The 27,351-nt window shown below is 52.5% G+C and overlaps 1 protein-coding gene across 1 annotated transcript in view; it reads left to right on the forward strand.

The window, feature by feature from the left end:
- The first annotated feature begins 745 nt into the window (after positions 1-745).
- The window catches only part of AGXT2 (alanine--glyoxylate aminotransferase 2), a 223,534-nt gene continuing 196,928 nt past the window's right edge, over positions 746-27,351 (forward strand). The window contains exon 1 of the mRNA XM_078881642.1: positions 746-803. The gene's annotated coding sequence lies outside the window, so the exon portion shown is untranslated. The remainder of the gene's footprint in view (positions 804-27,351) is intronic.

Below are 27,351 nucleotides of genomic sequence, written 5' to 3' on the forward strand. Positions count from 1 at the left end.
CGTGTCTCCCCCGTGTCTCCCCCGTGTCTCCCCGTGGCTCCCCCGTGTCTCTCAGTGTCTCCCCCGTGTCTCTCATTGTCTCTCAGTGTCTCACCGTGCCTCCCCGGTGTCTCCCCCGTGTCTCCCCGTGTCTCTTCATGTCTCCCCCGTGTCTCCCCGTGTCTCTTCATGTCTCCCCCGTGTCTCCCCCGTGTCTCCCCCGTGTCTCTCAGTGTCTCCCCCGTGTCTCTCAGTGTCTCCCCCGTGTCTCTCAGTGTCCCCCCGTGTCTTTTCGTGTCTCCCCCGTGTCCCTCAGTGCCTCCCCCGTGTCCCCCCATGTCTCCCTGTGTCCCCCCGTGTCTCCCCCGTGTCTCCAAGTGTCCCCCCGTGTCTCTTCGTGTCTCCCCCGTGTCTCCCCCAGGCGGTGGGGCAGCTGACCGTCAAGTTGGCCGAGGTGGAGGCGCGGACGCAGCCAACAGGCCCGCACGCGGGACGGGAGCAACCGTCAACCGCCATTGTTGAAACCGCCGCCGTTTTCCCGGCGGCCACTCCACCGGAAATGGCCGCCATGTTGGCTGCGACGCAGTCCGCGGCGGCCATGTTGGCTCGGGAGCCGTATGCGGCCGCTGCTACGGCTGCGACGTGGCGAGCGGCGGCCATTGTTCATGCGACGCCGCACGTCGGCGCCATGGCTGCCATGGCAACCGCGACGCCGTTGTCCACCGTGGGTGCCGCCGCGACTTCGCGCCACGCCGCGCGTGAGGGGTCTGCCGTCGGCGACGCAACAGCTCGGCACCATGCTGCGCCCGCCGGGGGAACCCCAGGTACGCCCGGGGCTCCGCACCTCACCGCACCACGGGAGTTGCCGAGGGTGCCGCCGTGGTTCCGGGCATCGCCGCGCTGGCGGGGTGCGCTGCGGGTGTCGCCGCGGCCCCGTGCATCGCGGTGCCTGGGCGTTGCCATGCCGACGCCGCGGCTCTGCATCTTGCCGCGGCATGGGCAGCAGGAGCCGCCGCTCGGGCCGGCGCGCGCCTGGCTGGGCTGCTGCAGCTCTCCCGGGGCCTGTCACCAGCTCAGTGTCTCTCAGTGTCTCCCCCGTGTCTCCTCCTCGTGTCTCCCCGTGTCTCCCCGTGTCTCTTCGTGTCTCCCCCGTGTCTCTTCGTGTCTCCCCCGTGTCTCCCACCTGTGATGGTGAGTACCTGTGATGAGTACCTGTGGTGGTGAGTACCTGTCAGTACCTGTGGTGGTGGAGTACCTGTGGTGGTGAGTACCTGTGATGGTAAGTACCTGTTGTGAGTATCTGTGGTAGTGAGTACCTGTGTTGAGTACCTGTGGTGGTGAGTACCTGTAATGGTGAGTACCTGTGGTGCTGAATACCTGTGGTGAGTACCTGTGGTGGTGGAGTACCTGTCGTGGTGAGTACTTGTGGTGAGTACCTATGGTGGGGAGTACCTGTGATGAGTACCTGTGATGAGTACCGGTGGTGGTGAGTACCTGTGTTGAGTACCTGTGGTGGTGGAGTACCTGTCGTGGTGAGTACTTGTGGTGAGTACCTATGGTGGTGAGTACCTGTGATGAGTACCTGTGGTGGTGAGTGCCTGTGTTGAGTACCTATGGTGGTGGAGTACCTGTGGTGGTGAGTACCTGTGATGGTGAGTACCTGTTGTGAGTATCTGTGGTAGTGAATACCTGTGGTGGAGTACCTGTGGTGGTGAGTACCTGTGATGGTGAGTACCTGTGGTGCTGAATACCTGTGGTGAGTACCTGTGTTGGTGGAGTACCTGTCGTGGTGAGTACTTGTAGTGAGTACCTATGGTGGTGAGTACCTGTGATGAGTACCTGTGGTGGTGAGTACCTGTGGTGGTGGAGTACCTGTCGTGGTGAGTACTTGTGGTGAGTACCTGTGGTGGAGAGTACCTGTGATGAGTACCTGTGGTTGTGAGTGCCTGTGTTGAGTACCTGTGGTGGTGGAGTACCTGCGATGGTGAGTACCTGTTGTGAGTATCTGTGGTAGTGAGTACCTGTGTTGAGTTCCTGTGGTGGTGAGTACCTGTGATGGTGAGTACCTGTAGTGCTGAATACCTGTGGTGAGTACCTGTGGTGGTGGAGTACCTGTCGTGGTGAGTACTTGTGGTGAGTACATATGGTGGTGAGTACCTGTGATGAGTACCTGTGGTGGTGAGTACCTGTGTTGAGTACCTGTGGTGGTGGAGTACCTGTGGTGGTGAGTACCTGTGATGGTGAGTACCTGTGGTGCTGAATACCTGTGGTGAGTACCTGTGGTGGTGGAGTACCTGTGGTGGTGGAGTACCTGTGGTGGTGGAGTACCTGTCGTGGTGAGTACTTGTGGTGAGTACCTATGGTGGTGAGTACCTGTGTTGAGTACCTGTTGTGAGTATCTGTGGTGGTGAATACCTGTGGTGAGTACCTGTGGTGTGAGTACCTGTGATGAGTACCGGTGGTGGTGAGTACCTGTGTTGAGTACCTGTGGTGGTGAGTACCTGTGGTGAGTGCCTGTGGTGGTGAGTACCTGTGTTGAGTACCTGTGGTGGTGAGTACCTGTGGTGAGTGCCTGTGGTGGTGAGTACCTGTGGTGAGTACCTATGGTGGTGAGTACCTGTGATGAGTACCTGTTGTGAGTATCTGTGGTGGTGAATACCTGTGGTGAGTACCTGTGGTGGTGAGTACCTGTGGTGTGAGTACCTGTGATGAGTACCGGTGGTGGTGAGTACCTGTGTTGAGTACCTGTGGTGGTGAGTACCTGTGGTGTTGAGTACCTGTGGTGGTGAGTACCTGTGGTGAGTACCTGTGGTGCTGAATACCTGTGGTGAGTACCTGTGGTGGTGGAGTACCTGTCGTGGTGAGTACTTGTGGTGAGTACCTATGGTGGTGAGTACCTGTGATGAGTTCCTTTGGTGGTTAGTGCTTGTGTTGAGTACCTGTGGTGGTAGAGTACCTGTGGTGGTGAGTACCTGTGATGGTGAGTACCTGTTGTGAGTATCTGTGTTAGTGAGTACCTGTGTTGAGTACCTGTGGTGGTGAGTACCTGTCATGGTGAGTACCTGTGGTGCTGAATACCTGTGGTGAGTACCTGTGGTGGTGGAGTACCTGTCGTGGTGAGTTCTTGTGGTGAGTACCTATGGTGGTGAGTACCTGTGATGAGTACCTGTGGTGGTGAGTACCTGTGTTGAGTACCTGTGGTGGTGAGTACCTGTGATGGTGAGTACCTGTGGTGCTGAATACCTGTGGTGAGTACCTGTGGTGGTGGAGTTCCTGTGGTGGTGAGTACTTGTGGTGAGTACCTATGGTGGTGAGTACCTGTAATGAGTACCTGTGGTGGTGAGTACCTGTGGTGGTGGAGTACCTGTCGTGGTGAGTACTTGTGGTGAGTACCTATGGTGGAGAGTACCTGTGGTGGTGAGTGCCTGTGTTGAGTACCTGTGGTGGTGGAGTACCTGCGATGGTGAGTACCTGTTGTGAGTATCTGTGGTAGTGAGTACCTGTGTTGAGTTCCTGTGGTGGTGAGTACCTGTGATGGTGAGTACCTGTAGTGCTGAATACCTGTGGTGAGTACCTGTGGTGGTGGAGTACCTTTCGTGGTGAGTACTTGTGGTGAGTACATATGGTGGTGAGTACCTGTGATGAGTACCTGTGGTGGTGAGTACCTGTGTTGAGTACCTGTGGTGGTGGAGTACCTGTGATGGTGAGTACCTGTGGTGCTGAATACCTGTGGTGAGTACCTGTGGTGGTGGAGTACCTGTGGTGGTGGAGTACCTGTCGTGGTGAGTACTTGTGGTGAGTTCCTATGGTGGTGAGTACCTGTGATGAGTACCTGTTGTGAGTATCTGTGGTGGTGAATACCTGTGGTGAGTGCCTGTGGTGGTGAGTACCTGTGTTGAGTACCTGTGGTGGTGAGTACCTGTGGTGAGTGCCTGTGGTGGGGAGTACCTGTGGTGAGTGCCTGTGGTGGGGAGTACCTGTGGTGAGTACCGGTGGTGGTGAGTACCTGTGTTGAGTACCTGTGGTGGTGGAGTTCCTGTGGTGGTGAGTACTTGTGGTGAGTACCTATGGTGGTGAGTACCTGTAATGAGTACCTGTGGTGGTGAGTACCTGTGGTGGTGGAGTACCTGTCGTGGTGAGTACTTGTGGTGAGTACCTATGGTGGAGAGTACCTGTGATGAGTACCTGTTGTGAGTATCTGTGGTGGTGAATACCTGTGGTGAGTACCTGTGGTGGTGAGTACCTGTGATGAGTACCTGTGGTGGTGAGTGCCTGTGTTGAGTACCTGTTATGGTGGAGTACCTGCGATGGTGAGTACCTGTTGTGAGTATCTGTGGTAGTGAGTACCTGTGTTGAGTTCCTGTGGTGGTGAGTACCTGTGATGGTGAGTACCTGTAGTGCTGAATACCTGTGGTGAGTACCTGTGGTGGTGGAGTACCTTTCGTGGTGAGTACTTGTGGTGAGTACATATGGTGGTGAGTACCTGTGATGAGTACCTGTGGCGGTGAGTACCTGTGTTGAGTACCTGTGGTGGTGGAGTACCTGTGGTGGTGAGTACGTGTGATGGTGAGTACCTGTGGTGCTGAATACCTGTGGTGAGTACCTGTGGCGGTGGAGTACCTGTCGTGGTGAGTACTTGTGGTGAGTACCTATGGTGGTGAGTACCTGTGATGAGTACCTGTTGTGAGTATCTGTGGTGGTGAATACCTGTGGTGAGTGCCTGTGGTGGTGAGTACCTGTGTTGAGTACCTGTGGTGGTGAGTACCTGTGGTGAGTGCCTGTGGTGGGGAGTACCTGTGGTGAGTACCGGTGGTGGTGAGTACCTGTGTTGAGTACCTGTGGTGAGTGCCTGTGGTGGTGAGTACCTGTGTTGAGTACCTGTGGTGTTGAGTACCTGTGGTGAGTACCTTTGGTGGTGGAGTACCTGTCGTGGTGAGTACTTGTGGTGAGTACCTGTGGTGGTGAGTGCCTGTGATGAGTACCTGTGGTGGTGAGTACCTGTTGTGAGTATCTGTGGTAGTGAGTACCTGTGAGTACCTGTGGTGGTGACTACCTGTGATGGTGAGTACCTGTGGTGCTGAATACCTGTGGTGAGTACCTGTGGTGGTGGAGTACCTGTCGTGGTGAGTACTTGTGGTGAGTATCTATGGTGGGGAGTACCTGTGATGAGTACCTGTTGTGAGTATCTGTGGTGGTGAGTACTTGTGGTGTGAGTACCTGTGATGAGTACCGATGGTGGTGAGTACCTGTGTTGAGTACCTGTGTTGAGTACCTGTGGTGGTGGAGTACCTTTGGTGGTGAGTACTTGTGGTGAGTACCTATGGTGGTGAGTACCTGTGATGAGTACCTGTGGTGGTGAGTACCTGTGGTGTGAGTACCTGTGATGAGTACCGGTGGTGGTGAGTACCTGTGTTGAGTACCTGTGGTGGTGAGTACCTGTGGTGAGTGCCTGTGGTGGTGAGTACCTGTGTTGAGTACCTGTGGTGGTGAGTACCTGTGGTGCTGAATACCTGTGGTGAGTACCTGTGGTGGTGGAGTACCTGTCGTGGTGAGTACTTGTGGTGAGTACCTATGGTGGTGAGTACCTCTGATGAGTTCCTTTGGTGGTTAGTGCCTATGTTGAGTACCTGTGGTGTTGAGTACCTGTGGTGAGTACCTTTGGTGGTGGAGTACCTGTCGTGGTGAGTACTTGTGGTGAGTACCTGTGGTGGTGAGTGCCTGTGATGAGTACCTGTGGTGGTGAGTACCTGTTGTGAGTATCTGTGGTAGTGAGTACCTGTGAGTACCTGTGGTGGTGACTACCTGTGATGGTGAGTACCTGTGGTGCTGAATACCTGTGGTGAGTACCTGTGGTGGTGGAGTACCTGTCGTGGTGAGTACTTGTGGTGAGTATCTATGGTGGGGAGTACCTGTGATGAGTACCTGTTGTGAGTATCTGTGGTGGTGAGTACTTGTGGTGTGAGTACCTGTGATGAGTACCGATGGTGGTGAGTACCTGTGTTGAGTACCTGTGTTGAGTACCTGTGGTGGTGGAGTACCTTTGGTGGTGAGTACTTGTGGTGAGTACCTATGGTGGTGAGTACCTGTGATGAGTACCTGTGGTGGTGAGTACCTGTGGTGTGAGTACCTGTGATGAGTACCGGTGGTGGTGAGTACCTGTGTTGAGTACCTGTGGTGGTGAGTACCTGTGGTGAGTGCCTGTGGTGGTGAGTACCTGTGTTGAGTACCTGTGGTGCTGAATACCTGTGGTGAGTACCTGTGGTGGTGGAGTACCTGTCGTGGTGAGTACTTGTGGTGAGTACCTATGGTGGTGAGTACCTCTGATGAGTTCCTTTGGTGGTTAGTGCCTATGTTGAGTACCTGTGGTGGTAGAGTACCTGTGGTGGTGAGTACCTGTGATGGTGAGTACCTGTTGTGAGTATCTGTGGTAGTGAGTACCTGTGTTGAGTACCTGTGGTGGTGAGTACCTGTGATGGTGAGTACCTGTGGTGCTGAATACCTGTGGTGAGTACCTGTGGTGGTGGAGTACCTGTCGTGGTGAGTACTTGTGGTGAGTACCTATGGTGGTGAGTACCTGTGATGAGTACCTGTGGTGGTGAGTACCTGTGTTGAGTACCTGTGGTGGTGGAGTACCTGTGGTGGTGAGTACCTGTGATGGTGAGTACCTGTGGTGCTGAATACCTGTGGTGAGTACCTGTGGTGGTGGAGTACCTGTGGTGGTGGAGTACCTGTCGTGGTGAGTACTTGTGGTGAGTACCTATGGTGGTGAGTACCTGTGTTGAGTACCTGTGGTGGTGGAGTACCTGTGGTGGTGAGTACCTGTGATGGTGAGTATCTGTGGTGGTGAATACCTGTGGTGAGTACCTGTGGTGGTGAGTGCCTGTGTTGAGTACCTGTGGTGGTGGAGTACCTGTGATGGTGAGTACCTGTTGTGAGTATCTGTGGTAGTGAGTACCTGTGGTGGTGAGTACCTGTGATGGTGAGTACCTGTGGTGCTGAATACCTGTGGTGAGTACCTGTGTTGGTGGAGTACCTGTCGTAGTGAGTACTTGTAGTGAGTACCTATGGTGGTGAGTACCTGTGATGAGTACCTGTGGTGGTGAGTACCTGTGGTGGTGGAGTACCTGTCGTGGTGAGTACTTGTGGTGAGTACCTGTGGTGGAGAGTACCTGTGATGAGTACCTGTGGTGGTGAGTGCCTGTGTTGAGTACCTGTGGTGGTGGAGTACCTGCGATGATGAGTACCTGTTGTGAGTATCTGTGGTAGTGAGTACCTGTGTTGAGTTCCTGTGGTGGTGAGTACCTGTGATGGTGAGTACCTGTAGTGCTGAATACCTGTGGTGAGTACCTGTGGTGGTGGAGTACCTGTCGTGGTGAGTACTTGTGGTGAGTACCTGTGGTGGTGAGTACCTGTGTTGAGTACCTGTGGTGGTGGAGTACCTGTGGTGGTGAGTACCTGTGATGGTGAGTACCTGTGGTGCTGAATACCTGTGGTGAGTACCTGTGGTGGTGGAGTACCTGTGGTGGTGGAGTACCTGTCGTGGTGAGTACTTGTGGTGAGTACCTATGGTGGTGAGTACCTGTGTTGAGTACCTGTTGTGAGTATCTGTGGTGGTGAATACCTGTGGTGAGTACCTGTGGTGTGAGTACCTGTGATGAGTACCGGTGGTGGTGAGTACCTGTGTTGAGTATCTGTGGTGGTGAGTACCTGTGGTGAGTGCCTGTGGTGGTGAGTACCTGTGTTGAGTACCTGTGGTGGTGAGTGCCTGTGGTGAGTGCCTGTGGTGGTGAGTACCTGTGGTGAGTACCTATGGTGGTGAGTACCTGTGATGAGTACCTGTTGTGAGTATCTGTGGTGGTGAATACCTGTGGTGAGTACCTGTGGTGGTGAGTACCTGTGGTGTGAGTACCTGTGATGAGTACCGGTGGTGGTGAGTACCTGTGATGAGTTCCTTTGGTGGTTAGTGCTTGTGTTGAGTACCTGTGGTGGTAGAGTACCTGTGGTGGTGAGTACCTGTGATGGTGAGTACCTGTTGTGAGTATCTGTGTTAGTGAGTACCTGTGTTGAGTACCTGTGGTGGTGAGTACCTGTGATGGTGAGTACCTGTGGTGCTGAATACCTGTGGTGAGTACCTGTGGTGGTGGAGTACCTGTCATGGTGAGTACTTGTGGTGAGTACCTATGGTGGTGAGTACCTGTGATGAGTACCTGTGGTGGTGAGTACCTGTGTTGAGTACCTGTGGTGGTGGAGTACCTGTGGTGGTGAGTACCTGTGATGGTGAGTACCTGTGGTGCTGAATACCTGTGGTGAGTACCTGTGGTGGTGGAGTTCCTGTGGTGGTGAGTACTTGTGGTGAGTACCTGTGGTGGTGAGTACCTGTAATGAGTACCTGTGGTGGTGAGTACCTGTGGTGGTGGAGTACCTGTCGTGGTGATTACTTGTGGTGAGTACCTATGGTGGAGAGTACCTGTGATGAGTACCTGTGGTGGTGAGTGCCTGTGTTGAGTACCTGTGGTGGTGGAGTACCTGCGATGGTGAGTACCTGTTGTGAGTATCTGTGGTAGTGAGTACCTGTGTTGAGTTCCTGTGGTGGTGAGTACCTGTGATGGTGAGTACCTGTAGTGCTGAATACCTGTGGTGAGTACCTGTGGTGGTGGAGTACCTTTCGTGGTGAGTACTTGTGGTGAGTACATATGGTGGTGAGTACCTGTGATGAGTACCTGTGGTGGTGAGTACCTGTGTTGAGTACCTGTGGTGGTGGAGTACCTGTGATGGTGAGTACCTGTGGTGAGTACCTGTGGTGGTGGAGTACCTGTGGTGGTGGAGTACCTGTCGTGGTGAGAACTTGTGGTGAGTACCTATGGTGGTGAGTACCTGTGATGAGTACCTGTTGTGAGTATCTGTGGTGGTGAATACCTGTGGTGAGTGCCTGTGGTGGTGAGTACCTGTGTTGAGTACCTGTGGTGGTGAGTACCTGTGGTGAGTGCCTGTGGTGGGGAGTACCTGTGGTGAGTACCGGTGGTGGTGAGTACCGGTGGTGGTGAGTACCTGTGTTGAGTACCTGTGGTGGTGGAGTTCCTGTGGTGGTGAGTACTTGTGGTGAGTACCTATGGTGGTGAGTACCTGTAATGAGTACCTGTGGTGGTGGAGTACCTGTGGTGGTGGAGTACCTGTCGTGGTGAGTACTTGTGGTGAGTACCTATGGTGGTGAGTACCTGTGATGAGTACCTGTTGTGAGTATCTGTGGTGTGAGTACCTGTGATGAGTACCTGTGGTGGTGAGTACCTGTGAGTACCTGTGGTGGTGGAGTACCGGTGGTGCTGAGTACCTGTTGTGAGTATCTGTGGTAGTGAGTACCTGTGTTGAGTACCTGTGGTGGTGAGTACCTGTAATGGTGAGTACCTGTGGTGCTGAATACCTGTGGTGCTGAATACCTGTGGTGAGTACCTGTCGTGGTGAGTACTTGTGGTGAGGACCTATGGTGGGGAGTACCTGTTATGAGTACCTGTGATGAGTACCGGTGGTGGTGAGTACCTGTGTTGAGTACCTGTGGTGAGTACCTGTGGTGGTGGAGTACCTGTCGTGGTGAGTACTTGTGGTGAGCACCTATGGTGGTGAGTACCTGTGATGAGTACCTGTGGTGGTGAGTGCCTGTGTTGAGTACCTGTGGTGGTGTACCTGTGGTGGTGAGTACCTGTGATGGTGAGTACCTGTTGTGAGTATCTGTGGTAGTGAAGACCTGTGGTGGAGTACCTGTGGTGGTGAGTACCTGTGGTGGTGTATACCTGTGATGGTGAGTACCTGTGGTGCTGAATACCTGTGGTGAGTACCTGTGGTGGTGGAGTACCTGTCGTGGTGAGTACTTGTGGTGAGGACCTATGGTGGGGAGTACCTGTTATGAGTACCTGTGATGAGTACCGGTGGTGGTGAGTACCTGTGGTGAGTACCTGTGGTGGTGGAGTACCTGTCGTGGTGAGTACTTGTGGTGAGCACCTATGGTGGTGAGTACCTGTGATGAGTACCTGTGGTGGTGAGTGCCTGTGTTGAGTACTTGTGACGGTGGAGTACCTGTGGTGGTGAGTACCTGTGATGGTGAGTACCTGTTGTGAGTATCTGTGGTAGTGAATACCTGTGGTGGAGTACCTGTGGTGGTGAGTACCTGTGATGGTGAGTACCTGTGGTGCTGAATACCTGTGGTGAGTACCTGTGGTGGTGGAGTACCTGTCATGGTGAGTACTTGTGGTGAGTACCTGTGGTGGTGAGTACCTGTGGTGGTGGAGTACCTGTCGTGGTGAGTACTTGTGGTGAGTACCTATGGTGGTGAGTACCTGTGATGAGTACCTTTGGTGGTGAGTGCCTGTGTTGAGTACCTGTGGTGGTGAGTACCTGTGGTGGTGAGTACCTGTGATGGTGAGTACCTGTTGTGAGTACCTGTGTTGAGTACCTGTGGTGGTGACTACCTGTGGTGGTGAGTACTTGTGGTGTGAGTACCTGTGATGAGTACCGGTGGTGGTGAGTACCTGTGTTGAGTACCTGTGGTGGTGGAGTACCTGTCGTGGTGAGTACTTGTGGTGAGTACCTATGGTGGTGAGTACCTGTGATGAGTACCTGTTGTGAGTATCTGTGGTGGTGAATACCTGTGGTGAGTACCTGTGGTGGTGAGTACTTGTGGTGTGAGTACCTGTGATGAGTACCGGTGGTGGTGAGTAACTGTCTTGAGTACCTGTGGTGGTGAGTACCTGTGGTGAGTGCCTGTAGTGGTGAGTACCTGTGATGGTGAGTAACTGTGGTGCTGAATACCTGGGGTGAGTACCTGTGGTGGTGGAGTACCTGTCGTGGTGAGTACTTGTGGTGAGTACTTATGGTGGTGAGTACCTGTGGTGGTGAGTGCCTGTGTTGAGTACCTGTGGTGGTGGAGTACCTGTGGTGGTGAGTACCTGTGATGGTGAGTACCTGTTGTGAGTATCTGTGGTAGTGAGTACCTGTGGTGAGTACCTGTGGTGGTGAGTACCTGTGGTGGTGGAGTACCTGTCGTGGTGAGTACTTGTGGTGAGTACCTCTGGTGGTGAGTACCTGTGATGAGTATCTGTGGTGGTGAGTGCCTGTGTTGAGTACCTGTGGTGGTGGAGTACCTGTGGTGGTGAGTACCTGTGATGGTGAGTACCTGTTGTGAGTATCTGTGGTAGTGAGTACCTGTGTTGAGTACCTGTGGTGGTGAGTACCTGTGGTCGTGGAGTACCTGTCGTGGTGAGTACTTGTGGTGAGTACCTATGGTGGTGAGTACCTGTGATGAGTACCTGTTGTGAGTATCTGTGGTGGTGAATACCTGTGATTAGTACCTGTGGTGGTGAGTACCTGTGGTGGTGGAGTACCTGTCGTGGTGAGTACTTGTGGTGAGTACCTATGGTGGTGAGTAACTGTGATGAGTACCTGAAGTGGTGAGTGCCTGTGTTGAGTACCTGTGGTGGTGGAGTACCTGTGGTGGTGAATACCTGTGATGGTGAGTACCTGTGGTGCTGAATACCTGTGGTGAGTACCTGTGGTGGTGAGTACTTGTGGTGAGTACCTATGGTGGTGAGTACCTGTGATGAGTACCTGTGGTGTTGAGTACCTGTGTTGAGTACCTGTGGTGGTGAGTACCTGTGGTGAGTGCCTGTGGTGGTGAGTACCTGTGTTGAGTACCTTTGGTGGTGGAGTACCTGTCGTGGTGAGTACTTGTGGTGAGTACCTGTGATGAGTACCTGTGGTGGTGAGTACCTGTGATGGTGAGTACCTGTTGTGAGTATCTGTGGTGGTGGAGTACTTGTGGTGAGTACCTATGGTGGTGAGTACCTGTGATGAGTACCTTTGGTGGTGAGTGCCTGTGTTGAGTACCTGTGGTGGTGGAGTACCTGTGGTGGTAAGTACCTGTGATGGTGAGTACCTGTTGTGAGTATCTGTGGTAGTGAGTACCTGTGTTGAGTACCTGTGATGGTGACTACCTGTGATGGTGAGTACCTGTGGTGCTGAATACCTGTGGTGAGTACCTGTGGTGGTGGAGTACCTGTCGTGGTGAGTACTTGTGGTGAGTATCTATGGTGGGGAGTACCTGTGATGAGTACCTGTTGTGAGTATCTGTGGTGGTGAGTACTTGTGGTGTGAGTACCTGTGATGTGTACCGATGGTGGTGAGTACCTGTGTTGAGTACCTGTGTTGAGTACCTGTGGTGGTGGAGTACCTGTCGTGGTGAGTACTTGTGGTGAGTACCTATGGTGGTGAGTACCTGTGATGAGTACCTGTTGTGAGTATCTGTGGTGGTGAATACCTGTGGTGAGTACCTGTGGTGGTGAGTACCTGTGGTGTGAGTACCTGTGATGAGTACCGGTGGTGGTGAGTACCTGTGTTGAGTTCTTGTGGTGGTGAGTACCTGTGGTGAGTGTCTGTGGTGGTGAGTACCTGTGTTGAGTACCTATGGTGGTGAGTACCTGTGGTGAGTACCTATGGTGCTGAATACCTGTGGTGAGTACCTGTGGTGGTGGAGTACCTGTCGTGGTGAGTACTTGTGGTGAGTACCTATTGTGGTGAGTAACTGTGATGAGTACCTGTGGTGGTGAGTGCCTGTGTTGAGTACCTGTGGTGGTGGAGTACCTGTGGTGGTGAATACCTGTGATGGTGAGTACCTGTTGTGAGTATCTGTGGTAGTGAGTACCTGTGTTGAGTACCTGTGGTGGTGAGTACCTGTGATGGTGAGTACCTGTGGTGCTGAATACCTGTGGTGAGTACCTGTGGTGCTGAATACCTGTGGTGAGTACCTGTGGTGGTGAGTACTTGTGGTGAGTACCTATGGTGGTGAGTACCTGTGATGAGTACCTGTGGTGTTGAGTACCTGTGGTGGTGAGTACCTGTGGTGGTGAGTACCTGTGGTGAGTGCCTGTGGTGAGTACCTGTGGTGGTGAGTACCTGTGGTGCTGAATACCTGTGGTGAGTACCTGTGGTGGTGGAGTACCTGTCGTGGTGAGTACTTGTGGTGAGTACCTATGGTGGTGAGTACCTGTGATGAGTACCTGTGGTGGTGAGTACCTGTGGTGGTGAGTACCTGTGATGGTGAGTACACGTGGTGCTGAATACCTGTGGTGAGTACCTGTGGTGGTGGAGTACCTGTGGTGGTGGAGTTCCTGTCGTGGTGAGTACTTGTGGTGAGTACCTATGGTGGGGAGTACCTGTGATGAGTACCTGTTGTGAGTATCTGTGGTGGTGAGTACTTGTGGTGTGAGTACCTGTGGTGGTGAGTGCCTGTGTTGAGTACCTGTGGTGGTGGAGTATCTGTGATGGTGAGTACTTGTGGTGAGTACCTATGGTGGTGAGTACCTGTGGTGGTGAGTACCTGTGGTGCTGAATACCTGTGGTGAGTACCTGTGGTGGTGGAGTACTTGTCGTGGTGAGTACTTGTGGTGAGTACCTATGGTGGGGAGTACCTGTGATGAGTACCTGTTGTGAGTATCTGTGGTGGTGAGTACTTGTGGTGTGTGTACCTGTGATGAGTACTGGTGGTGGTGAGTACTTGTGTTGAGTACCTGTGGTGAGTACCTGTGGTGGTGGAGTACCTGTCGTGGTGAGTACTTGTGGTGAGCACCTATGGTGGTGAGTACCTGTGATGAGTACCTGTGGTGGTGAGTGCCTGTGAGTACCTGTGGTGGTGGAGTACCTCTGGTGGTGAGTACCTGTGATGGTGAGTACCTGTTGTGAGTATCTGTGGTAGTGAATACCTGTGGTGGAGTACCTGTGGTGGTGAGTACCTGTGATGGTGAGTACCTGTGGTGCTGAATACCTGTGGTGAGTACCTGTGGTGGTGGAGTACGTGTCGTGGTGAGTACTTGTGGTGAGTACCTATGGTGGTGAGTACCTGTGATGAGTACCTGTGGTGGTGAGTGCCTGTGTTGAGTATCTATGGTGGGGAGTACCTGTGATGAGTACCTGTTGTGAGTATCTGTGGTGGTGAGTACTTGTGGTGTGAGTACCTGTGATGAGTACAGGTGGTGTTGAGTACCTGTGTTGAGAACCTGTGGTGGTGGAGTACCTGTCGTGGTGAGTACTTGTGGTGAGTACCTATGGTGGTGAGTACCTGTGATGAGTACCTGTTGTGAGTATCTGTGGTGGTGAATACCTCTGGTGAGTACCTGTGGTGTGAGTACCTGTGATGAGTACCTTTGGTGGTGAGTGCCTGTGTTGAGTACCTGTGGTGGTAGAGTACCTGTGGTGGTGAGTACCTGTGATGGTGAGTACCTGTTGTGAGTATCTGTGGTAGTGAGTACCTGTGTTGAGTACCTGTGGTGGTGAGTACCTGTGATGGTGAGTACCTGTGGTGCTGAATACCTTTGGTGAGTACCTGTGGTGGTGGAGTACCTGTCGTGGTGAGTACTTGTGGTGAGTACCTATGGTGGTGAGTACCTGTGATGAGTACCTGTGGTGGTGAGTACGTGTGTTGAGTACCTGTGGTGGTGGAGTACCTGTGGTGGTGAGTACCTGTGATGGTGAGTACCTGTGGTGCTGAATACCTGTGGTGAGTACCTGTGGTGGTGGAGTACCTGTGGTGGTGGAGTACCTGTCATGGTGAGTACCTGTTGTGAGTATCTGTGGTAGTGAGTACCTGTGAGTACCTGTGGTAGTGAGTACCTGTGGTGAGTACCTGTGGTGGTGGAGTACCTGTCGTGGTGAGTACTTGTGGTGAGTACCTATGGTGGGGAGTACCTGTGATGAGTACCTGTTATGAGTATCTGTGGTGGTGAGTACTTGTGGTGTGAGTACCTGTGGTGGTGAGTGCCTGTGTTGAGTACCTGTGGTGGTGGAGTTCCTGTGATGGTGAGTACTTGTGGTGAGTACCTATGGTGGTGAGTACCTGTGTTGAGTACCTGTGGTGCTGAATACCTGTGGTGAGTACCTGTGGTGGTGGAGTACCTGTCGTGGTGAGTACTTGTGGTGAGTACCTATGGTGGGGAGTACCTGTGATGAGTACCTGTTGTGAGTATCTGTGGTGGTGAGTACTTGTGGTGTGTGTACCTGTGATGAGTACTGGTGGTGGTGAGTACCTGTGTTGAGTACCTGTGGTGAGTACCTGTGGTGGTGGAGTACCTGTCGTGGTGAGTACTTGTGGTGAGCACCTATGGTGGTGAGTACCTGTGATGAGTACCTGTGGTGGTGAGTGCCTGTGAGTACCTGTGGTGGTGGAGTACCTGTGGTGGTGAGTACCTGTGATGGTGAGTACCTGTTGTGAGTATCTGTGGTAGTGAATACCTGTGGTGGTGAGTACCTGTGATGGTGAGTACCTGTGGTGCTGAATACCTGTGGTGAGTACCTGTGGTGGTGGAGTACGTGTCGTGGTGACTACTTGTGGTGAGTTCCTATGGTGGTGAGTACCTGTGATGAGTACCTGTAGTGGTGAGTGCCTGTGTTGAGTACCTGTGGTGGTGGAGTACCTGCGATAGTGAGTACCTGTTGTGAGTATCTGTGGAAGTGAGTTCCTGTGTTGAGTTCCTGTGGTGGTGAGTACCTGTGATGGTGAGTACCTGTAGTGCTGAATACCTGTGGTGAGTACCTGTGGTGGTGGAGCACCTGTCGTGGTGAGTACTTGTGGTGAGTACCTATGGTGGTGAGTACCTGTGATGAGTACCTGTGGTGGTGAGTACCTGTGTTGAGTACCTGTGGTGGTGGAGTACCTGTGGTGGTGAGTACCTGTGATGGTGAGTACCTGTGGTGCTGAATACCTGTGGTGAGTACCTGTGGTGGTGGAGTACTTGTGGTGGTGGAATACCTGTCTTGGTGAGTACTTGTGGTGAGTACCTATGGTGGTGAGTACCTGTGAGTATCTGTGGTGGTGAATACCTGTGGTGAGTACCTGTGGTGTGAGTACCTGTGATGAGTACCAGTGGTGGTGAGTACCTTTGTTGAGTACCGTTGGTGATGAGTACCTGTGGTGAGTGCCTGTGGTGGTGAGTACCTGTGGTGAGTACCTGTGGTGAGTGCCTGTGGTGGTGAGTGCCTGTGGTGGTGAGTACCTGTGGTGAGTACCGGTGGTGGTGAGTACCTGTGTTGAGTACTTGTGGTGGTGAGTACCTGTGTTGAGTACCTGTGATGGTGAGTACCTGTTGTGAGTATCTGTGGTGGTGGATTACCTGTCGTGGTGAGTACTTGTGGTGAGTACCTATGGTGGTGAGTACCTGTGATGACTACCTTTGGTGGTGAGTGCCTGTGTTGAGTACCTGTGGTGGTGAGTACCTGTGATGGTGAGTACCTGTTGTGAGTATCTGTGGTGGTGAGTACTTGTGGTGTGAGTACCTGTGATGAGTACAGGTGGTGGTGAGTACCTGTGTTGAGTACCTGTGTTGAGAACCTGTGGTGGTGGAGTACCTGTCGTGGTGAGTACTTGTGGTGAGTACCTATGGTGGTGAGTACCTGTGATGAGTACCTGTTGTGAGTATCTGTGGTGGTGAATACCTCTGGTGAGTACCTGTGGTGTGAGTACCTGTGAGTACCGGTGGTGGTGAGTACCTGTGGTGGTGAGTACCTGTGGTGAGTGCCTGTGGTGGTGAGTACTTGTGAGTACCTGTGGTGGTGAGTACCTGTGGTGAGTACCTGTGGTGCTGAATACCTGTGGTGAGTACCTGTGGTGGTGAGTACCTGTGGTGGTGAGTACCTGTGGTGAGTACTTGTGGTGGTGAGTACCTGTGTTGAGTACCTGTGATGGTGAGTACCTGTTGTGAGTGTCTGTGGTGGTGGATTACCTGTCGTGGTGAGTACTTGTGGTGAGTACCTATGGTGGTGAGTACCTGTGATGAGTACCTTTGGTGGTGAGTGCCTGTGTTGAGTACCTGTGGTGGTGAGTACCTGTGATGGTGAGTACCTGTTGTGAGTATGTGGTAGTGAGTACCTGTGTTGAGTACCTGTGGTGGTGACTACCTGTGATGGTGAGTACCTTTGGTGCTGAATACCTGTGGTGAGTACCTGTGGTGGTGGAGTACCTGTGGTGGTGAGTACCTGTGATGGTGAGTACCTGTTGTGAGTATCTGTGGTAGTGAAGACCTGTGGTGGAGTACCTGTGGTGGTGAGTACCTGTGGTGGTGTATACCTGTGATGGTGAGTACCTGTGGTGCTGAATACCTGTGGTGAGTACCTGTGGTGGTGGAGTACCTGTCGTGGTGAGTACTTGTGGTGAGGACCTATGGTGGGGAGTACCTGTTATGAGTACCTGTGATGAGTACCGGTGGTGGTGAGTACCTGTGGTGAGTACCTGTGGTGGTGGAGTACCTGTCGTGGTGATTACTTGTGGTGAGCACCTATGGTGGTGAGTACCTGTGATGAGTACCTGTGGTGGTGAGTGCCTGTGTTGAGTACTTGTGGCGGTGGAGTACCTGTGGTGGTGAGTACCTGTGATGGTGAGTACCTGTTGTGAGTATCTGTGGTAGTGAATACCTGTGGTGGAGTACCTGTGGTGGTGAGTACCTGTGATGGTGAGTACCTGTGGTGCTGAATACCTGTGGTGAGTACCTGTGGTGGTGGAGTACCTGTCATGGTGAGTACTTGTGGTGAGTACCTATGGTGGTGAGTACCTGTGATGAGTACCTGTGGTGGTGAGTACCTGTGGTGGTGGAGTACCTGTCGTGGTGAGTACTTGTGGTGAGTACCTATGGTGGTGAGTACCTGTGATGAGTACCATTGGTGAGTGCCTGTGTTGAGTACCTGTGGTGGTGAGTACCTGTGATGGTGAGTACCTGTTGTGAGTATCTGTGTTTGTGAGTACCTGTGTTGAGTACCTGTGGTGGTGACTACCTGTGGTGGTGAGTACTTGTGGTGTGAGTACCTGTGATGAGTACCGGTGGTGGTGAGTACCTGTCGTGGTGAGTACTTGTGGTGAGTACCTATGGTGGTGAGTACCTGTGATGAGTACCTGTTGTGAGTATCTGTGGTGGTGAATACCTGTGGTGAGTACCTGTGGTGGTGAGTACTTGTGGTGTGAGTACCTGTGATGAGTACCGGTGGTGGTGAGTAACTGTCTTGAGTACCTGTGGTGGTGAGTACCTGTGGTGAGTGCCTGTAGTGGTGAGTACCTGTGATGGTGAGTAACTGTGGTGCTGAATACCTGGGGTGAGTACCTGTGGTGGTGGAGTACCTGTCGTGGTGAGTACTTGTGGTGAGTACTTATGGTGGTGAGTACCTGTGGTGGTGAGTGCCTGTGTTGAGTACCTGTGGTGGTGGAGTACCTGTGGTGGTGAGTACCTGTGATGGTGAGTACCTGTTGTGAGTATCTGTGGTAGTGAGTACCTGTGGTGAGTACCTGTGGTGGTGAGTACCTGTGGTGGTGGAGTACCTGTCGTGGTGAGTACTTGTGGTGAGTACCTCTGGTGGTGAGTACCTGTGATGAGTATCTGTGGTGGTGAGTGCCTGTGTTGAGTACCTGTGGTGGTGGAGTACCTGTGGTGGTGAGTACCTGTGATGGTGAGTACCTGTTGTGAGTATCTGTGGTAGTGAGTACCTGTGTTGAGTACCTGTGGTGGTGAGTACCTGTGGTGGTGGAGTACCTGTCGTGGTGAGTACTTGTGGTGAGTACCTATGGTGGTGAGTACCTGTGATGAGTACCTGTTGTGAGTATCTGTGGTGGTGAATACCTGTGATTAGTACCTGTGGTGGTGAGTACCTGTGGTGGTGGAGTACCTGTCGTGGTGAGTACTTGTGGTGAGTACCTATGGTGGTGAGTAACTGTGATGAGTACCTGTGGTGGTGAGTGCCTGTGTTGAGTACCTGTGGTGGTGGAGTACCTGTGGTGGTGAATGCCTGTGATGGTGAGTACCTGTTGTGAGTATCTGTGGTAGTGAGTACCTGTGTTGAGTACCTGTGGTGGTGAGTACCTGTGATGGTGAGTACCTGTGGTGCTGAATACCTGTGGTGAGTACCTGTGGTGGTGAGTACTTGTGGTGAGTACCTATGGTGGTGAGTACCTGTGATGAGTATCTGTGGTGGTGAGTGCCTGTGTTGAGTACCTGTGGTGGTGGAGTACCTGTGGTGGTGAGTACCTGTGATGGTGAGTACCTGTTGTGAGTATCTGTGGTAGTGAGTACCTGTGTTGAGTACCTGTGGTGGTGAGTACCTGTGGTGGTGGAGTACCTGTCGTGGTGAGTACTTGTGGTGAGTACCTATGGTGGTGAGTACCTGTGATGAGTACCTGTTGTGAGTATCTGTGGTGGTGAATACCTGTGATTAGTACCTGTGGTGGTGAGTACCTGTGGTGGTGGAGTACCTGTCGTGGTGAGTACTTGTGGTGAGTACCTATGGTGGTGAGTAACTGTGATGAGTACCTGTGGTGGTGAGTGCCTGTGTTGAGTACCTGTGGTGGTGGAGTACCTGTGGTGGTGAATGCCTGTGATGGTGAGTACCTGTTGTGAGTATCTGTGGTAGTGAGTACCTGTGTTGAGTACCTGTGGTGGTGAGTACCTGTGATGGTGAGTACCTGTGGTGCTGAATACCTGTGGTGAGTACCTGTGGTGGTGAGTACTTGTGGTGAGTACCTATGGTGGTGAGTACCTGTGATGAGTACCTGTGGTGTTGAGTACCTGTGTTGAGTACCTGTGGTGGTGAGTACCTGTGGTGAGTGCCTGTGGTGTTGAGTACCTGTGGTGAGTACCTGTGGTGGTGGAGTACCTGTCGTGGTGAGTACTTGTGGTGAGCACCTATGGTGGTGAGTACCTGTGATGAGTACCTGTGGTGGTGAGTGCCTGTGAGTACCTGTGGTGGTGGAGTACCTCTGGTGGTGAGTACCTGTGATGGTGAGTACCTGTTGTGAGTATCTGTGGTAGTGAATACCTGTGGTGGAGTACCTGTGGTGGTGAGTACCTGTGATGGTGAGTACCTGTGGTGCTGAATACCTGTGGTGAGTACCTGTGGTGGTGGAGTACGTGTCGTGGTGAGTACTTGTGGTGAGTACCTATGGTGGTGAGTACCTGTGATGAGTACCTGTGGTGGTGAGTGCCTGTGTTGAGTATCTATGGTGGGGAGTACCTGTGATGAGTACCTGTTGTGAGTATCTGTGGTGGTGAGTACTTGTGGTGTGAGTACCTGTGATGAGTACAGGTGGTGTTGAGTACCTGTGTTGAGAACCTGTGGTGGTGGAGTACCTGTCGTGGTGAGTACTTGTGGTGAGTACCTATGGTGGTGAGTACCTGTGATGAGTACCTGTTGTGAGTATCTGTGGTGGTGAATACCTCTGGTGAGTACCTGTGGTGTGAGTACCTGTGATGAGTACCTTTGGTGGTGAGTGCCTGTGTTGAGTACCTGTGGTGGTAGAGTACCTGTGGTGGTGAGTACCTGTGATGGTGAGTACCTGTTGTGAGTATCTGTGGTAGTGAGTACCTGTGTTGAGTACCTGTGGTGGTGAGTACCTGTGATGGTGAGTACCTGTGGTGCTGAATACCTTTGGTGAGTACCTGTGGTGGTGGAGTACCTGTCGTGGTGAGTACTTGTGGTGAGTACCTATGGTGGTGAGTACCTGTGATGAGTACCTGTGGTGGTGAGTACGTGTGTTGAGTACCTGTGGTGGTGGAGTACCTGTGGTGGTGAGTACCTGTGATGGTGAGTACCTGTGGTGCTGAATACCTGTGGTGAGTACCTGTGGTGGTGGAGTACCTGTGGTGGTGGAGTACCTGTCATGGTGAGTACCTGTTGTGAGTATCTGTGGTAGTGAGTACCTGTGAGTACCTGTGGTAGTGAGTACCTGTGGTGAGTACCTGTGGTGGTGGAGTACCTGTCGTGGTGAGTACTTGTGGTGAGTACCTATGGTGGGGAGTACCTGTGATGAGTACCTGTTATGAGTATCTGTGGTGGTGAGTACTTGTGGTGTGAGTACCTGTGGTGGTGAGTGCCTGTGTTGAGTACCTGTGGTGGTGGAGTTCCTGTGATGGTGAGTACTTGTGGTGAGTACCTATGGTGGTGAGTACCTGTGTTGAGTACCTGTGGTGCTGAATACCTGTGGTGAGTACCTGTGGTGGTGGAGTACCTGTCGTGGTGAGTACTTGTGGTGAGTACCTATGGTGGGGAGTACCTGTGATGAGTACCTGTTGTGAGTATCTGTGGTGGTGAGTACTTGTGGTGTGTGTACCTGTGATGAGTACTGGTGGTGGTGAGTACCTGTGTTGAGTACCTGTGGTGAGTACCTGTGGTGGTGGAGTACCTGTCGTGGTGAGTACTTGTGGTGAGCACCTATGGTGGTGAGTACCTGTGATGAGTACCTGTGGTGGTGAGTGCCTGTGAGTACCTGTGGTGGTGGAGTACCTGTGGTGGTGAGTACCTGTGATGGTGAGTACCTGTTGTGAGTATCTGTGGTAGTGAATACCTGTGGTGGTGAGTACCTGTGATGGTGAGTACCTGTGGTGCTGAATACCTGTGGTGAGTACCTGTGGTGGTGGAGTACGTGTCGTGGTGACTACTTGTGGTGAGTTCCTATGGTGGTGAGTACCTGTGATGAGTACCTGTAGTGGTGAGTGCCTGTGTTGAGTACCTGTGGTGGTGGAGTACCTGCGATAGTGAGTACCTGTTGTGAGTATCTGTGGAAGTGAGTTCCTGTGTTGAGTTCCTGTGGTGGTGAGTACCTGTGATGGTGAGTACCTGTAGTGCTGAATACCTGTGGTGAGTACCTGTGGTGGTGGAGCACCTGTCGTGGTGAGTACTTGTGGTGAGTACCTATGGTGGTGAGTACCTGTGATGAGTACCTGTGGTGGTGAGTACCTGTGTTGAGTACCTGTGGTGGTGGAGTACCTGTGGTGGTGAGTACCTGTGATGGTGAGTACCTGTGGTGCTGAATACCTGTGGTGAGTACCTGTGGTGGTGGAGTACTTGTGGTGGTGGAATACCTGTCTTGGTGAGTACTTGTGGTGAGTACCTATGGTGGTGAGTACCTGTGAGTATCTGTGGTGGTGAATACCTGTGGTGAGTACCTGTGGTGTGAGTACCTGTGATGAGTACCAGTGGTGGTGAGTACCTTTGTTGAGTACCATTGGTGATGAGTACCTGTGGTGAGTGCCTGTGGTGGTGAGTACCTGTGGTGAGTACCTGTGGTGAGTGCCTGTGGTGGTGAGTGCCTGTGGTGGTGAGTACCTGTGGTGAGTACCGGTGGTGGTGAGTACCTGTGTTGAGTACTTGTGGTGGTGAGTACCTGTGTTGAGTACCTGTGATGGTGAGTACCTGTTGTGAGTATCTGTGGTGGTGGATTACCTGTCGTGGTGAGTACTTGTGGTGAGTACCTATGGTGGTGAGTACCTGTGATGACTACCTTTGGTGGTGAGTGCCTGTGTTGAGTACCTGTGGTGGTGAGTACCTGTGATGGTGAGTACCTGTTGTGAGTATCTGTGGTGGTGAGTACTTGTGGTGTGAGTACCTGTGATGAGTACAGGTGGTGGTGAGTACCTGTGTTGAGTACCTGTGTTGAGAACCTGTGGTGGTGGAGTACCTGTCGTGGTGAGTACTTGTGGTGAGTACCTATGGTGGTGAGTACCTGTGATGAGTACCTGTTGTGAGTATCTGTGGTGGTGAATACCTCTGGTGAGTACCTGTGGTGTGAGTACCTGTGAGTACCGGTGGTGGTGAGTACCTGTGGTGGTGAGTACCTGTGGTGAGTGCCTGTGGTGGTGAGTACTTGTGAGTACCTGTGGTGGTGAGTACCTGTGGTGAGTACCTGTGGTGCTGAATACCTGTGGTGAGTACCTGTGGTGGTGAGTACCTGTGGTGGTGAGTACCTGTGGTGAGTACTTGTGGTGGTGAGTACCTGTGTTGAGTACCTGTGATGGTGAGTACCTGTTGTGAGTGTCTGTGGTGGTGGATTACCTGTCGTGGTGAGTACTTGTGGTGAGTACCTATGGTGGTGAGTACCTGTGATGAGTACCTTTGGTGGTGAGTGCCTGTGTTGAGTACCTGTGGTGGTGAGTACCTGTGATGGTGAGTACCTGTTGTGAGTATGTGGTAGTGAGTACCTGTGTTGAGTACCTGTGGTGGTGACTACCTGTGATGGTGAGTACCTTTGGTGCTGAATACCTGTGGTGAGTACCTGTGGTGGTGGAGTACCTGTGGTGGTGAGTACCTGTGATGGTGAGTACCTGTTGTGAGTATCTGTGGTAGTGAAGACCTGTGGTGGAGTACCTGTGGTGGTGAGTACCTGTGGTGGTGTATACCTGTGATGGTGAGTACCTGTGGTGCTGAATACCTGTGGTGAGTACCTGTGGTGGTGGAGTACCTGTCGTGGTGAGTACTTGTGGTGAGGACCTATGGTGGGGAGTACCTGTTATGAGTACCTGTGATGAGTACCGGTGGTGGTGAGTACCTGTGGTGAGTACCTGTGGTGGTGGAGTACCTGTCGTGGTGATTACTTGTGGTGAGCACCTATGGTGGTGAGTACCTGTGATGAGTACCTGTGGTGGTGAGTGCCTGTGTTGAGTACTTGTGGCGGTGGAGTACCTGTGGTGGTGAGTACCTGTGATGGTGAGTACCTGTTGTGAGTATCTGTGGTAGTGAATACCTGTGGTGGAGTACCTGTGGTGGTGAGTACCTGTGATGGTGAGTACCTGTGGTGCTGAATACCTGTGGTGAGTACCTGTGGTGGTGGAGTACCTGTCATGGTGAGTACTTGTGGTGAGTACCTATGGTGGTGAGTACCTGTGATGAGTACCTGTGGTGGTGAGTACCTGTGGTGGTGGAGTACCTGTCGTGGTGAGTACTTGTGGTGAGTACCTATGGTGGTGAGTACCTGTGATGAGTACCATTGGTGAGTGCCTGTGTTGAGTACCTGTGGTGGTGAGTACCTGTGATGGTGAGTACCTGTTGTGAGTATCTGTGTTTGTGAGTACCTGTGTTGAGTACCTGTGGTGGTGACTACCTGTGGTGGTGAGTACTTGTGGTGTGAGTACCTGTGATGAGTACCGGTGGTGGTGAGTACCTGTCGTGGTGAGTACTTGTGGTGAGTACCTATGGTGGTGAGTACCTGTGATGAGTACCTGTTGTGAGTATCTGTGGTGGTGAATACCTGTGGTGAGTACCTGTGGTGGTGAGTACTTGTGGTGTGAGTACCTGTGATGAGTACCGGTGGTGGTGAGTAACTGTCTTGAGTACCTGTGGTGGTGAGTACCTGTGGTGAGTGCCTGTAGTGGTGAGTACCTGTGATGGTGAGTAACTGTGGTGCTGAATACCTGGGGTGAGTACCTGTGGTGGTGGAGTACCTGTCGTGGTGAGTACTTGTGGTGAGTACTTATGGTGGTGAGTACCTGTGGTGGTGAGTGCCTGTGTTGAGTACCTGTGGTGGTGGAGTACCTGTGGTGGTGAGTACCTGTGATGGTGAGTACCTGTTGTGAGTATCTGTGGTAGTGAGTACCTGTGGTGAGTACCTGTGGTGGTGAGTACCTGTGGTGGTGGAGTACCTGTCGTGGTGAGTACTTGTGGTGAGTACCTCTGGTGGTGAGTACCTGTGATGAGTATCTGTGGTGGTGAGTGCCTGTGTTGAGTACCTGTGGTGGTGGAGTACCTGTGGTGGTGAGTACCTGTGATGGTGAGTACCTGTTGTGAGTATCTGTGGTAGTGAGTACCTGTGTTGAGTACCTGTGGTGGTGAGTACCTGTGGTGGTGGAGTACCTGTCGTGGTGAGTACTTGTGGTGAGTACCTATGGTGGTGAGTACCTGTGATGAGTACCTGTTGTGAGTATCTGTGGTGGTGAATACCTGTGATTAGTACCTGTGGTGGTGAGTACCTGTGGTGGTGGAGTACCTGTCGTGGTGAGTACTTGTGGTGAGTACCTATGGTGGTGAGTAACTGTGATGAGTACCTGTGGTGGTGAGTGCCTGTGTTGAGTACCTGTGGTGGTGGAGTACCTGTGGTGGTGAATGCCTGTGATGGTGAGTACCTGTTGTGAGTATCTGTGGTAGTGAGTACCTGTGTTGAGTACCTGTGGTGGTGAGTACCTGTGATGGTGAGTACCTGTGGTGCTGAATACCTGTGGTGAGTACCTGTGGTGGTGAGTACTTGTGGTGAGTACCTATGGTGGTGAGTACCTGTGATGAGTACCTGTGGTGTTGAGTACCTGTGTTGAGTACCTGTGGTGGTGAGTACCTGTGGTGAGTGCCTGTGGTGGTGAGTACCTGTGTTGAGTACCTTTGGTGGTGGAGTACCTGTCGTGGTGAGTACTTGTGGTGAGTACCTGTGATGAGTACCTGTGGTGGTGAGTACCTGTGATGGTGAGTACCTGTTGTGAGTATCTGTGGTGGTGGAGTACTTGTGGTGAGTACCTGTGGTGGTGAGTACCTGTGGTGGTGAGTACCTGTGGTGCTGAATACCTGTGGTGAGTACCTGTGATGAGTACCTGTGGTGGTGAGTACCTGTGGTGGTGAGTACCTGTGGTGCTGAATACCTGTGGTGAGTACCTGTGGTGGTGGAGTACCTGTGGTGGTGGAGTACCTGTCGTGGTGAGTACTTGTGGTGAGTACCTATGGTAGGGAGTACCTGTGATGAGTACCTGTTGTGAGTATCTGTGGTGGTGAGTACCTGTGGTGAGTACCTATGGTGGTGAGTACCTGTGGTGGTGAGTGCCTGTGTTGAGTACCTGTGGTGGTGGAGTACCTGTGGTGGTGAGTACCTGTGATGGTGAGTACCTGTTGTGAGTATCTGTGGTAGTGAGTACCTGTGGTGAGTACCTGTGGTGGTGAGTACCTGTGGTGGTGGAGTACCTGTCGTGGTGAGTACTTGTGGTGAGTACCTCTGGTGGTGAGTACCTGTGATGAGTATCTGTGGTGGTGAGTGCCTGTGTTGAGTACCTGTGGTGGTGGAGTACCTGTGGTGGTGAGTACCTGTGATGGTGAGTACCTGTTGTGAGTATCTGTGGTAGTGAGTACCTGTGTTGAGTACCTGTGGTGGTGAGTACCTGTGGTGGTGGAGTACCTGTCGTGGTGAGTACTTGTGGTGAGTACCTATGGTGGTGAGTACCTGTGATGAGTACCTGTTGTGAGTATCTGTGGTGGTGAATACCTGTGATTAGTACCTGTGGTGGTGAGTACCTGTGGTGGTGGAGTACCTGTCGTGGTGAGTACTTGTGGTGAGTACCTATGGTGGTGAGTAACTGTGATGAGTACCTGTGGTGGTGAGTGCCTGTGTTGAGTACCTGTGGTGGTGGAGTACCTGTGGTGGTGAATACCTGTGATGGTGAGTACCTGTTGTGAGTATCTGTGGTAGTGAGTACCTGTGTTGAGTACCTGTGGTGGTGAGTACCTGTGATGGTGAGTACCTGTGGTGCTGAATACCTGTGGTGAGTACCTGTGGTGGTGAGTACTTGTGGTGAGTACCTATGGTGGTGAGTACCTGTGATGAGTACCTGTGTTGAGTACCTGTGGTGGTGAGTACCTGTGGTGAGTGCCTGTGGTGGTGAGTACCTGTGTTGAGTACCTTTGGTGGTGGAGTACCTGTCGTGGTGAGTACTTGTGGTGAGTACCTGTGATGAGTACCTGTGGTGGTGAGTACCTGTGATGGTGAGTACCTGTTGTGAGTATCTGTGGTGGTGGAGTACTTGTGGTGAGTACCTGTGGTGGTGAGTACCTGTGGTGGTGAGTACCTGTGGTGCTGAATACCTGTGGTGAGTACCTGTGATGAGTACCTGTGGTGGTGAGTACCTGTGGTGGTGAGTACCTGTGGTGCTGAATACCTGTGGTGAGTACCTGTGGTGGTGGAGTACCTGTGGTGGTGGAGTACCTGTCGTGGTGAGTACTTGTGGTGAGTACCTATGGTAGGGAGTACCTGTGATGAGTACCTGTTGTGAGTATCTGTGGTGGTGAGTACTTGTGGTGTGAGTACCTGTGGTGGTGAGTGCCTGTGTTGAGTACCTGTGGTGGTGGAGTACCTGTGATGGTGAGTACTTGTGGTGAGTACCTATGGTGGTGAGTACCTGTGGTGGTGAGTACCTGTGGTGCTGAATACCTGTGGTGAGTACCTGTGGTGGTGGAGTACTTGTCGTGGTGAGTACTTGTGGTGAGTACCTATGGTGGGGAGTACCTGTGATGAGTACCTGTTGTGAGTATCTGTGGTGGTGAGTACTTGTGGTGTGTGTACCTGTGATGAGAACTGGTGGTGGTGAGTACTTGTGTTGAGTACCTGTGGTGAGTACCTGTGGTGGTGGAGTACCTGTCGTGGTGAGTACTTGTGGTGAGCACCTATGGTGGTGAGTACCTGTGATGAGTACCTGTGGTGGTGAGTGCCTGTGAGTACCTGTGGTGGTGGAGTACCTCTGGTGGTGAGTACCTGTGATGGTGAGTACCTGTTGTGAGTATCTGTGGTAGTGAATACCTGTGGTGGAGTACCTGTGGTGGTGAGTACCTGTGATGGTG

Source organism: Lampetra fluviatilis, chromosome 3, assembly GCF_964198595.1.
Source record: "Lampetra fluviatilis chromosome 3, kcLamFluv1.1, whole genome shotgun sequence".
Classification (NCBI taxonomy): Eukaryota; Metazoa; Chordata; class Hyperoartia; order Petromyzontiformes; family Petromyzontidae; genus Lampetra; species Lampetra fluviatilis.